This window comes from Stenella coeruleoalba (assembly GCF_951394435.1).
Source record: "Stenella coeruleoalba genome assembly, chromosome: 16".
Taxonomy (NCBI): domain Eukaryota; kingdom Metazoa; phylum Chordata; class Mammalia; order Artiodactyla; family Delphinidae; genus Stenella; species Stenella coeruleoalba.
The window spans coordinates 28,179,285-28,192,647 of NC_137162.1; the positions used below are offsets into that span (position 1 = coordinate 28,179,285).

Below are 13,363 nucleotides of genomic sequence, written 5' to 3' on the forward strand. Positions count from 1 at the left end.
GAGCGGCTGGGCCCGTGGGCCATGGCCACTGAGCCTGCGCGTCCGGAGCCTGTGCTCCGCAACGGGAGAGGCCACAACAGTGAGAGGCCCGCATACCACAAAAAAAAAAAACAAAAAACTGTTATCAATGAAATTATTTTTCTCATTTTGCTAGGGAACAGTAAACATTTCATCTCAGACTAGCACTTCTGAACCAGTAGTTTAAAGATGGGACCGTTAGTGGTTCAAATAACTAAAAATTTGTAAGAAGGGTTTTCGGACACGGCTGGATCCAGGTGCCCCAGTTATGTGGGCTGGAATCTTTCTCCACTTCTTGATTTCATTGTCTTCAGTGGCGACTGCCTTCTCACACAGGTGCTCCCTTGCAGGACTAGATGACTCATAGCAGCTTCAAGCTTGTATTCTACCAGCCTAGCAACAAACTATTGATTCTTGGGCCTGACTCTCAAGAGCACAAATTGGGTGACATGTCTGTCCCAAAAACCATCATGGTGACTCTGATTGGTGAATCTGGCGTTGTATGCCCACTCCCAGAAGGCAGAGGGTGGGTATGGGAAACCAGTGTAGGAGAGTTGGTTCCCGTCTTTTAAAAAAAACAAAACACTGTTACCAAATAAAGAAGAATGGATGATTATGGACAATAACAACAAAAGAACATTACAATTTTATTAAAATCAAGCACTGTTATAATTTTACTATGACTCTTAACTCAAGTGAACTCAGTCATTCAACAAACATTTATCAGACACACCTATGTGCCAGGCACTTTGCTAGGCAATAGGACACAAAGATAAATCCACTAGTCTCTGCCTTTGATGAACTCAGCTAATGTGAGGAGAGGGAGAGGTGGACAATGTTTACAACAGTGTGTGAAGTGGCTGAGATCAGCCCTGTCAGAGGACTGAATCATAGTCCTCGTTAGTTCCTTACTTTGCTTGACTAATATAGACCTGACTTAGTACAGCTTCAAGTTGGATGACGCCTTTATGTGAAACACTTTACACTAATTTCAAACAGATATATATCATGTAGGAGGTGGGGGTAGGACGGACATGAACTTGACCACAGTTCATTAAGAGACAGCTATGTGGTCCAGCTCCTTAAGCAGGTAATACATTCCCAGACTGTGTTAAAGAAGCACAGTGTCATATCAAAAGAGCACAGTTCCACCAGGCCGCACAAGAGTCAGCCTTCCTCTGGAGTGTGATTTATAGCTCCCAGAACATCTTCAGGAAGGACATTGAAGGTCATGATGTCACTAAGTCTCATGGATGCACCAGGATAAAACATTGCCAAGAGAAGAAAAACACGGCCGCTTCAGAGAAAAGTTCTGAAACTGAGTGGGGAGCCCACATTGCACAGTGGAAAGAAAGACTTTGGCAGATGGTGGTTTGAATCCTAGCTTTGTCATTTACAAGCTCTGTTATCTTGGGCAAATCAGGTATTTCCCAAAATATGGGTAAAGTATCACAAGTAGTACTTAAATATTCTTTAGGACAACTCAAGTGGTGCATGAGCCAATTTTGCTTGATGTTCTGATCAAGCAATAAATTACCTAGAAAGTTATTCTTTTAACAATTTCTTTCCATCTTCCTGAATGTATCAAGGAGAAAGTTTCTTTTTGGTTCTAACTTTCTAACACTGACTAGTTTCGGTTTTTTTTAACAAATGGAGAGTAGCCCTCAAGCTCAGAATTAGAATTTAATCACCATTTGGGGGCTTCCCTGGTGGCGCACTGGTTAAGAATCCGCCTGCCAATGCAGGGGACATGGGTTCGAGCCCTGGTCCACGAAGATCCCACATGCCGCGGAGTAGCTAAGCCTGTGCGCCACAACTACTGAGCCTGTGCTCTAGAGCCTGCGAGCCACAACTACTGAGCCCGTGTGCCACAACTACTGAAGCCTGCGCACCTAAAGTCCGTGCTCCGCCACAAGAGAAGCCACCGCAGTGAGAAGCCCATGCACTGCAACAAAGAGTAGCCCCCACTAACCGCAACTAGAGAAAGCCCGCGTGCAGCAACGAAGACCCAATGCAGCCAAAAATAAATAAATTAATTAATTAAAAATAAATAAATAAAAGAACTAAAAACATTTTAAAAAGTAACCATTTTGTTTTCATTGTATTTGTTTTAAAGATTACCTCCTATTAATTACAATCTATATACTGGTTTTGCGTTTATGGGAGTGGTACAAAATTTCCCTTAAAAAGCGAAATGAGTAAATTTAAATTAAAATATTTTAAAAGTTATAAAGGTGGTGTGCCATTTAGTCAAGAACTATTGTGATGGTTTTCTGAGAGTGCAAGATTATGGCAAAAAGTGGTATGTACTAAATGACTAAAGTATGGGAAGTGTGGAAAGCACTAGGCCAGCTGTTTAACCCCAGGGAGCCTCAGTTCCTCATTTTTAAGCTAAAGATAACAATTACTTGCTGGGTTGTTGTCATGATACGTGCTAAGAAAAAACAACCAATATTATTTGGAGAAGGAAATGATGACCTTGATTATCTTTCTTCATTATTGTAGACAACCTGGGAAAGAAAATAAAGATGGTTTATAAATTACTTTTCAAGAATTATTGATTCTATTCAAATGGGGGAACCCAGGTTCTGTTTCTTGGGGTAATAACTTTTTTTCTGATTAATAAAAGAAAAAAAATAGGGACTTCCCTGGTGGTCCAGTGGTTAAGACTTCGCCTTCCAATGCAGGGGGTGTGGGTTTGATCCCTGGTCGGGGAGCTAAGATCACACATGCCTCGAGACCAAAAAACCAAAACATAAAACAGAAGCAATATTGTAAAAAATTCAATAAACACTTTAAAAAATGGTCCACATCAAAAAAGAATCTTAAAAAAAAGAAAAAAGATAATATATGGTAAGTTCTTAACATAAGGCTAGCTCTCAGTAAACATTTACTATAAACTTGTCTTCAGTATTTCAGCTTCCCTTTTCTTTCCTTCCCCTATCTCCTTCTAGATTCCCAAATATCTTCTGTCTTTCTTGTCTCCTCATGGAAATAGGAAGAGATCTGGTAGTGTCACTTAAATATGTTTTGATGGATACACAAGAGAATGAGTTTTTTCCAAAATATTACCTCAACTAGGCATTAGCATTTTAAGGTAGATTTGTTTGTTTGCCAGTTTGATTTTTACTTCCAATTATGAAAGAATTTCCTGTTCCTCATTAAACCAATTTCAAGCTTCTGCAAGCAGATGGGAAGAGAAGAAGCCCCTAGGAAACACTATATTAATATATAAGAACAACCCTTAAGATAAACATGATACAGTCCTTTTTTTGAATTCAGAACTTCCTTACAAAACGGGAATTGGCTTTACTTTTGCCAGCTAGGGTCTATTCCTAAATGGAACCAAATGGCCTCCATTGTCTTCTTCTAGGACCTGGCCTTGCCTCCGCCCAAGTCCACTAGACAGATACCCTCTCTCAAAAATCACCCTGGACTCCTCCCTTCCCCAAGGGAGAACCAGACTTCCCCCAGCCTGCCTTCCTCCACTCAACTAGAGTCCCCTCCTTTCTGTCCCGCTGCATTCTGGCACCAGTTTAATGAATAGTTATTAGTGTTTCCAAGTGCTCTCTTCTTTCTCTGACATAGAAGACTAAACCTATGCCTTCTATATTCTACCACTAAGTTGCTCCAGAGGGAAACCTTGGGGAGTTGCCTTTGATTTGCAGCAAAACCATGGACACTGTTAGTGACGCAGTCCATCATAACAGCGATGGATACTTGAGTGTGTACTAACACGCTGGATTTAGGTTCAGACGTGAGATCAGAGGATGACATGCCTAAATAAGTTTGATCAATGAGATTAATCAAAATGCACAGGAATTGATTTGGGTTTATTGAGGATCATCCAGGGAAAAAAACAAACTTCTTAATATCGCACACGCAGATACTATTATTATTGCTAACAAAGAAGTTCCACATACATTTACCTCTTTTGATCCTTTTCATTTCAGTCCCTTCAACTGAGGATATTTTACAATGTATCAATACATTGACTTAAAATGAAATTCAAACTCCTTATCATGGCCCATCAGGCCCAGGATTATCTTCACCCTTGTTTGTTTTATAATTTCATCCCACAGTACTTTCTTTCTTTCTCACACAGCCTTCTCTTCTGTTCTGAAACTGAGAAAGTTGCTTTCCACTTCAGGGCTTTGCACCTTCAGTTTCTCCCGCTAGAAAGGTACTTCCTCAGCTCTTTACACGGCTGATTCCTTCTCATCATTTTGGTCGCAAGTAAACGTTATATCCCCAGAGACTTCCCTGACCACCAACCACTATATCCAAAAGTTTCCACTTCTTACTTTGGCCCTTATCAGACCAGATCCTCATCTAAACCACAGAACACAGTGATTCTGTACTCACTTCTCTCAAGGACTGTGTATAACTTGTAGCATTCCCCTTGCGTGGGAGAGACGTTAATTCGTTACATACAATGGATGCCTAGGGCATTAGGGTTTAATTCTCTATGATCTAATTTATCATATCATCTAGGTTATTTCCTTCGCAGCATTCACCATACCCTGTAATTATTTGGCTTACCATTTGTTTATCTATTGTCTGTTACCGCACTCTAGAATGTGAGCTCCATGAGAGCAGGGTGCTTATCGGTTGTCCTTGTCAGGCTGAATCCCAAACATCCAGCATGATGCTTGTCGCATTGCAAACGTTACATTGTAAATCTTTGTTGATGAGTGAAAGAATATTATTTTGATGATTCAGAATCTTCACGATGCCCTAGGGCAGTGGTTCTTAAACTTTAGTGTACCCACCAAAGAACCCACTTCCAAAGATTTAGATTCAGTAATCAGATCATTCTGAAACTGACTCTTTTAGGTAAAAGAAACAGGTCCCAGTCGGGCTGGGTGTACATTAAGACATCCAAAGTTGTTTTCTTTTCTTTTTTTGTGGCCATGCTGCACGGCTTGCAGGATCTTGGTTCCCTGACCAGGGATCGAACCCGGACTCCCGGCAGTGGAAGTGTGGAGTCCTAACCATTGGACCATCAGGGAATTCCCAGTTGTTTTCTTTTTTAAATGAAATGCTTGATTTTAATTTCATTTTGCTTTCATGTGGCATACTTTTTAAAAAAATTTTTATTGGAGTATAGTTGATTTACAATGTTGTGTTAGTTTCAGGTGTACAGCAAAGTGAATCAGTTATACATATACATTTATCCACTCTTTTTTAGATTCTTTTCCCATATAGGCCATTACAGAGTACTGAGTAGATTTCCCTGTGCTATACAGTAGGTCCTTATTAGTTATCTATTTTATATATAGTAGTGTGTATATGTCAATCCCAATCACCCAATTTACCCCTCTTCCCTCATGTGGCATACTTGACTCTGTCCAAAAACCATTGAAAAATATATCCCCAGAACACAAACAAAATTGTGGTTAACTAAATAGGAACAGTATCTTCAAAAATAAAGGCAATGGATTTGTAACGTTAATTACTTACTACTGAGAGAAGAAAAGTCACTATCTTACAGGCAAATGAAGCATTTGCTGACAGTTTTGTCGAAATCCAGAATATTGATATTTTACCAGAAAGTTTTCTGCCCACAATGTGCACATGCATCAAAAAGCAAAGGAGGAAAACAGTATGGCAGTTCCTCAAAAAATGAAGCATAGAATTATCATGTGACCCAGCCATTCCATTTCTGGGTATATACACAAAAGAACTGAACGCAGGGATTCAGACAGATATTTGTACACCCATGTTCACAGAAGCATTATTCATGATGGCCAGAAGGTAGAAGCAAACGTTGGATGGAAAACATCCATTGACAGATGAATGTATAAACAAAATGTGGTATGTGCATACAAGGTAATATCATTCTACCTTAAAAAGGAAGGAAATTCTGACACATGCTATAACATGGATGAAACTTGTGGACCTATGCAAAGTGAAATAAGCCAATCACAGAAGACAAACACTGCGAATTCCCTGGCAGTCCAGTGGTTAGGACTCCAGGCTTTCACTGCCAAGGGCCGGGGGTTCGATCCCTGGTCAGGGAACTAAGATCCCCCAAGCCGTGCTGTGCGGCAAAAACTAACAAACAAACAAACAGAAAAGACAAACACTGTATGATTCCACTTACAAGAGGTACCTGGAGTAGTCAAATTAATAGAGACAGAAAGCAGAATGGTGGTTGTCAGGGACTGGCAGGAGAGAGGAATGAGGAGTTAACGTTTAATGATTACAGTTTCAGTTTGGAAAGATGAAAAAGTTCTGGAGATGGATGGTGGTGATGTAATGTGAATGTACTTAATGCCATAGAACCATACACTTAAAAACGTTAAAAATGATAAACTTTATGTTACATGTATTTTAACACACACACACACGCACCACTAGAAAGGAGAAATAGCTGATGAAAAATTTGAAATACCTCCACTTACAGTGGGGTTATGTCCAGTGGGGTTAAGCCCATGGTAATTTGAAAATATCCTAAGTCGAAAAACCATTTAATACACCTAACCTACCCAACATCATAGCCTAGCCTACCTTAAACGTGCTCGGAACACTCACATTAACCTACAGTTGGGCAAAATCATCTAACACAAAGCCTATTCTACAATAATGCATTGGTTATCTCATGTAATTTGTTGAGTACTGTACTGAAAGTGAAACCCAGAATGGTTGCATGAGTACAGAACGGCTGTAAGTGTATCGGTGGTTTCCCTCCTGATTCTGTGGCTGACCGGGAGCTGCGTCACTGTCGCTGCCCAGCATCAGGAGAGAGTATCCTAGAGCATATCGCCAGCCCGGAAAAAGATTGAAATTCAAAATTCTACTGTGGTTCCTCCTGAATGCCTACGATTTTCTCAGCATTGTAAAGTGGAAAAATCTTAAGTCCAACAGTTTTAGGTGGGGACCATCTGTAGAGGTTTATCTGTTATACGTTCACAGTGACAGACTTGTTCCATCTTCTTCAGCATCCCCCAGGTAGATCCCAGAAACTAGGCACAGAAATTCAAGCAACAAACCAAGCAGTGTGACTTTGAGGCCATTAATACACAAAAGGAATCCCGCGAGGATTCACGAACGAGTTAAAAGCGTGCTCTCAGCCCTGCCTAGTTCTTGCATTCTGCTGTTCGTTGCTCTTAAATTCTCAAAGGTGTCCTGAGAGACTTTCCTCAGAAAAAAATGAACAGACCGAAGTGAACGCCGAGTATTTGTGAGGTGATAAAGGAAACTGCCTCTGGGCAGCACAGAGGACCGCACCACAGGCAAGAACGGCATGCGGCTTCTCTAAATGGGATTTAACCCTTTTCTAGGTTGGAGCGGGAGTGTGGCGGTTGAGGGATCGGCAAGGAAGGAAAGGAGGTTTCGATCAGCGGGAGCTGCACGTAGAACTGAACGCTCCACGAGCAGCCAACGCTCGAGCTGCCCTAGCAGGGTCGGCGCCGCACCGCCAGGTGCCTCAGTTTCCCAGAATGGAGGTCCTGGGGCACCGCCCCCTCTGACGTAAAGGGGCGGACGCATCCAAGGCGGGCCGTCAAGGAGTGCGAGAGCTGGGCGGGCGTCTAAGGGGGTGGGCGCGCGGGTAAGGAGCGTCGCGCCCCCGGGCCGCGCGGGCCGCGCGAGGCGGAAGCTTGGGCGGGAGTCCGGAGGCGGGGCCGCCACGCTGAGTCACGCAGGATTGACCCGCCCGCCGCTTCCAGGGGCGGAGGTGACAGCGGGCCTGGGAGAGGCGGTCGTAGCTGCCCGCTGCGCCAAGGGACCGCCAGGCGGCGGAGAGCTGGTCAGGGGCCGGGCGAGGCCGGGCGGGGAGCCCGGGTCGCTGTCCGGGGACGGCGGGCGGAAGGGACCCGCGCCCCGAGGAACGCGCCGGGCGGCCAGGCCTGCGCCGCCCCTGCCCCGCCACGGCCGCTGCCCCGGCCGGGAGCCCCCGAGGGGCAGCAGGGCGCCGGGCCCTCGTCGGAGTTCTCCGGTCCAGGTCAGTCGGGCCCAGGGAGGTACCGGGGAGTTGGAGGCCGGGGGGCCGGCAGTCAGAGGGATGCAGACGTGGGCTTTTTAAATGGTGTCAGGCAAGCCCAGGGCTCTTTTCACTGCACCACCCTGCCACTCCGGCAATGAGGCGGAATTTGAAAGCTGGAAAAGAATCCAGCATTAGTCCAGCCCCCTTATTTAACAGATGAAGAGATTCTTCTGGCTTGCACAGAGTCACATTCAGTCGGAATAGGAGTCCGTGATTCTGTGTCAGGGAGACAAGGGGGGAATGGCTTACCGAAGCAAGAGTAAGACCTGTTTGGCTAGAGATGCAAGTTTGGTTATGGTGGAGTTTTGTACACCTGCATTCCTGCCGCAGGTACTAATGTCCACCAGGCATCAATTTCTCAGAGTATTTAACCTTGAAAAGGATGTCAGTGCTGTCAGTTGAATAAAGGAATATTGGGGTTACAAACAGGCCAGGTCTGCTGCAAATTAGGTGCTGTGGGGAATATATGGTGTATAGAGTTAAATTTTAAATGAAAAAAAACCCACTTTAAATGGAATCTCATTATCCTTTATTGTCTATGTCATTTATATTGATATAATAATGAAGGGCACTCACAACATTATTCTGTAATTGATAACTTGCCTTTAGGTCTATTTTTACAGTAATTCTTTTATAGTCATATGAGCGTCTTGTGTTTAAACACTTTCATAATCACCGATGCTGTGGTATGTGGCAAGCCAGTGGTAGCACTAATATTTAGCGTTTGAGCATAGTTTAGCTTCACGTGTTTGTATAGCTGAAGTTACAGAACTGATTAATCTGTAGTTGTATACTGAAAAGTGAAGTACCTGCCAGCATACAGGTGTGGTTTCTTAGAGTTGGTGCTGCGTTTATTACTTTCGTAGCATAGAATAGATTCCAGGTGATGAGCAAGTTAGTTTATCCCCAGCACCTGTTTTTCTCTACATTATTGAATCAAAGGATCTCTAAGACTACCTTCCATCTCCAAAGTTCCCTGATTTTTACGTGTTAATTTGAAACATATGTCACCCATTGTGTCAACGACACAAAGTTTTGAGAAAACATGTTTTTAAAAAATTCTGCGTGATGCATAGTGAATCTTCAAATTCACTGTTGTTCTCAACACTCCCAGTCACTTTATCATTATTGAGCTAACATAAGTGAAAAGAGATTTTTCAAATTACCTCAGTGTTAAATTCATTAAAGTCAGAGACTGGAATAGAGTGCTTTGTGTATGGTGGAGAATAGCTAAAATTTGGCCTGGGGATGGCGTCTGTGCAGCACACAGATAACTTTTGCAATAAGCCGAGAACATTCTGCCTCAGAAAATGTGATAAGATGTTTTTTATACAGTGTTCATATTGTGTGAATTTTCAACTGAGATACAATAATCTTCATAGACAATCTGTCCAAATATGTTCAAGTTATTTTGTCTTGCAGCCCCAAAGCAGAGCCTTTCCCATCTCTTGTTTCTTCTTTTCTGGGTCCTTTCTTCTTAGGGTCCCTCTTACTTCGAGAGACCCTTTCACATTCCTTTTTCATCCACATGAAAGAGGCAATTCAGAGCTTCTCTCAAGCACTGATTGAACTTACACTACTTTTTCTCCTCTTAAAGCACATGATAAATCATAATTCTTGAATTGTCATTTAGATCTCCTAAAAACTAAGAGTGGGTGCTCATTTTTAGAACATAGTGCAAGACTCCATGAGGCTCTCGTTCTGAAAAAGGGTTAAATGGAATGTGTTTAGATTTTTATTTTCCCTAAACTTGGAGACTGCAATTTAGGAAGCCTCCAGAGCCAGTAAACTCATTTCTCTCTGCCTCAGAAGGAAACCCTTTCTGCAGAATGCATAGTGAATCTTCAAATGCATTATTCTTCTCAACCCTCCCATTCACTTTATAAAGGTTGGGCTAAATAAGCAAAAAGTGATTTCTCAAATTTCAGACACTTCAGTGATTGTTCAGCTTACAGGTACTTTTTAAATTTGGGGAACTTTTTTAAATGATAAAAGCAATTAAACTACAATGCAAATGGAGGCTTGCATACCCACTGCCAGGTATAAGGCTTGAATTTTTTCTGGGTTTATTATTCTGTCGTTTCTGAAGTCGGTTAATGTATTACCTACCCCACAGCATTATTACAAGATTATCTGCTTTGAAATTCTCAATTGTTCTTGATCTTCAGCTAAAGCATCCTTAAAATTCATTCAGAATACTTATGAAAAGTTTTAAACATAAATTCAATTAATATTAAATAGTTTCTTATTATGCCTTGCTTAGGAAAACATCTGAATAAACTAATCTTCAAGATTGGATAACTTAGTCTCGTTTAGCCTCGTTGGCCAGGAGCTAATTATAAGATATCAGTCTCTTGCCTGGAAAGGCAGAAAGGTCTAAAGTAGCAGTCATGAAATCAGATCACAGATCAGCTCTGTGATGAAAGAGCTGTTAAACCAAGGCTCAACAAATAGTCATGGAGCACCTGTATCTGTTCTTGGTGCTGGGGATACAGCTGTGAACAAAGCAGACAAAGCCCTGCCCTCATGCAGTAGGTATTCTGGTGGTGTGGAAGCAAACAGGAAATAAATATGTGAATGGATCATGGTCACATGATTGTAAGTGCTGTGGAGAACCTGAAGGAGGCGTAAGGGAGAAAAAAAGTGGGGCGGGGGAGTACGCACAAAGTGCACAGTGGTCAGAGAAGGCCTCTACTGTAATCACTTTTGATCTAAGACTTGAGAGGAATGAGAGAGTGAGCAGGAGGCGGAGGGATGAGCAAGTTCCAAGCCCTGGTGTAGGAGCATGTTTGGCATGTGTGAGGGATGATGAGGTCACAGTGGCCAGGCGGTCCCCACGTGGGCGAGGGGAAAGTGCAGCAGATGAGAGGTGGTGGGAGTGGGGAGGGGCACAGCCGTGTAGGCCGTTTTGTAAGGATTTTGGCCTTTCCTCTGAGTGAGGGGGGAGCCAGTAGAGGGTTTTGAACAGAGAAACTTCTGATGACTTATGTTTTAACAGGATCACTCTGGCTGCTGGGCCAGAGAGACAGAAGGGGGACAAGGGCACAGTCAGTAAGAGCTTGCCTTTCATACCAGCTGTGTGAGCCTAAACCGCAGTCCTCCTCTGGCCTGTGTTTCCTCATCTGTAGAATAACCAGGTGCTCTCTAGCTCTAGAATTTTTAGATTTTAAATAGTGTGGAATCACTGTGAGGGGGCCAAAGGATTGTATATGAAGAGGTTCTGAAAGTAAATAGTTTCAAAGGACATGAAAACTTGACGCCAGCAACGTGTCTTGAGCTGAATCACTCCTAATCAAGAGGTAGTGGGGTCTTTTCAGTCAGGTTGTCAGGTCATGAGAACAAAAACACTGATTCGTGACTATTTTCCACTGATCCCTTTAGTACTCTGCTGATCCCTGAATTTTTCCCTTCCTGCTTGAAAAAGGATGAAAAGCTGTTACTCATCAACAGAGCTGGCAACCAAAGTTGCTTTTGTTGTTAGGAAAGTTGGAAACTTAGGGGAAGGAAACAATTCTAATTTTATTTTTATCATAGGTCATTTGAATTCTTTTTTAACATGCAAGGAGCCTAAAAGATTTCTTTTGTTTTTAATTCCCTTCTCCTCCCATTCACCTCATGCTTCACAGGTGCTCATTTGAACACATATAACGTTTCTTTTTGTCTGTATAGGATCTTGCAAAGTGGGGATATTTGTTTTATATGTATTTTAATTTGTAATGTATTTCATTTTGCTTCTTTTTTCTCTGAGTACTGTTTTTAAGATACACCTGTGTTTCTACATGTACATCTAGTTCTTTGCTTCCAAATGCTGCATTATATTCCATGCTGTGTGTGTGAACCACAGTTTTACTTATCTCCTCTCTGTGTGATAGATACTCAGGTTGTCTCTACTTCCACCACAAACATTGCTGCAGTGAGCATCTTCATACCGGTCCACTTATAAAGCTGTGTAATATACTTGTGGGATATACACTTCGAAGGGAATCACTGCGTCATAGGCTTGCATGTCCTGAATTTGATCAAACTGTGCCAGATTCCTCCCCACAATGGCTGCACCACTCTCTCTCCTGCCAGAAGTGTTCGAGGGGTCCTGTATCCTCATGTCCCAGCCAGCACTCAGCTTTCTCTAGCTCTCCACCTTTTATAATCTCATAGGTGCAAAGTGATACCTTGTCATTTTTATTTGTATTTCTTTGGTTACTGATGATTGTGAGCATCTCTTATGTATATAGTTTCATCTGTAAATTACTTATTCCTGTCTTAGCCTGTTTTCTATTGGAGTTACTATCTGTGTTGCTATTGACTTGTGGAAGACAGTTTATAGATGTTCACTTATCGTAACTTTGCAGATATCTTCTCATATGTTAATTTTGTCTTTGTTGTCCTTTCATCAAGAAAAATTCTTAATTTCAATGTAATCAGGTAAATAAATTCTTTGGCTTAGAGTTTTTCAAGTTTTGTTTAAGAAGGCCCTCCCAGTCCGTAGGTCATTTCTTTAATTCATCTAGAGCCCACATTGCACGTGGTGTTAGATAGGAATCCAGCCCTATTATTCTCCATTTAATGAGCCGGTTTTTCCAATAACATATCCAAAAACCCCATGCTTTCCTCCATTACATTGTGGTACCCTCTTTCTCCTATATGGTTCCCATGGATACACCAGTCTAGCTCTAAGCCTCTATTCTGTTACATTAGTTTGTCAGTTCTTGCTCTGTTTTTTTTTTGTTTTTTGCGGTACGCAGACCTCTCACTGCTGTGGCCTCTCCCGTTGCGGAGCACAGGCTCCGGATGCGCAGGCTCAGCGGCCATGGCTCACGGGCCCAGCCGCTCCGTGGCATGTGGGATCTTCCCGCACCGGGGCACGAACCCGTGTCCCCTGCATCGGCAGGCGGACTCTCAACCACTGCGCCACCAGGGAAGCCCTTTGCTCTGTTTTTTATTGCTCTGATTTTATTACAGTGATTTGGTAATACATCCTCATGACTGGCACAAGTGCCCCATCTCTGTTCTTCATTTTTAAATTTTCTTAGCTACTTCTGTGCCATTATTTTTCCATATAACATTTGGAATATGTTTATCAAGTTCCTCAAATTTTTTGAGGAATTTTTATTGGGATTACATTGAGTTTATCAATTATTTGGGAAAGGCTTGACATCTTTTTGATATTAACTTACTTCATTCAAGAGTATGTAATGTGTTTCTTCATTTACTCAGCTTATTTTTTTCAGAATTTTTGTTTTATTTGGAAATAATTTAAAACTAACAGAAGAGTTCTAAGATTAGTACAAAGAGCTCCTGTATATCCCTTACCTAGATTCACCAGATGTTAGCATCTTGCCGTATTTGCTTCATTAC

At 42.2% G+C, this 13,363-nt stretch overlaps 1 protein-coding gene across 4 annotated transcripts in view; it reads left to right on the forward strand.

Annotated features, from left to right (window-relative positions):
• The first annotated feature begins 7,623 nt into the window (after nt 1-7,623).
• The window catches only part of DNMBP (dynamin binding protein), a 139,277-nt gene continuing 133,537 nt past the window's right edge, over nt 7,624-13,363 (forward strand). For all 4 annotated transcript variants that reach the window (XR_013824309.1, XR_013824310.1, XM_079900320.1 and 1 more), the window contains exon 1: nt 7,624-7,966. The gene's annotated coding sequence lies outside the window, so the exon portion shown is untranslated. The remainder of the gene's footprint in view (nt 7,967-13,363) is intronic.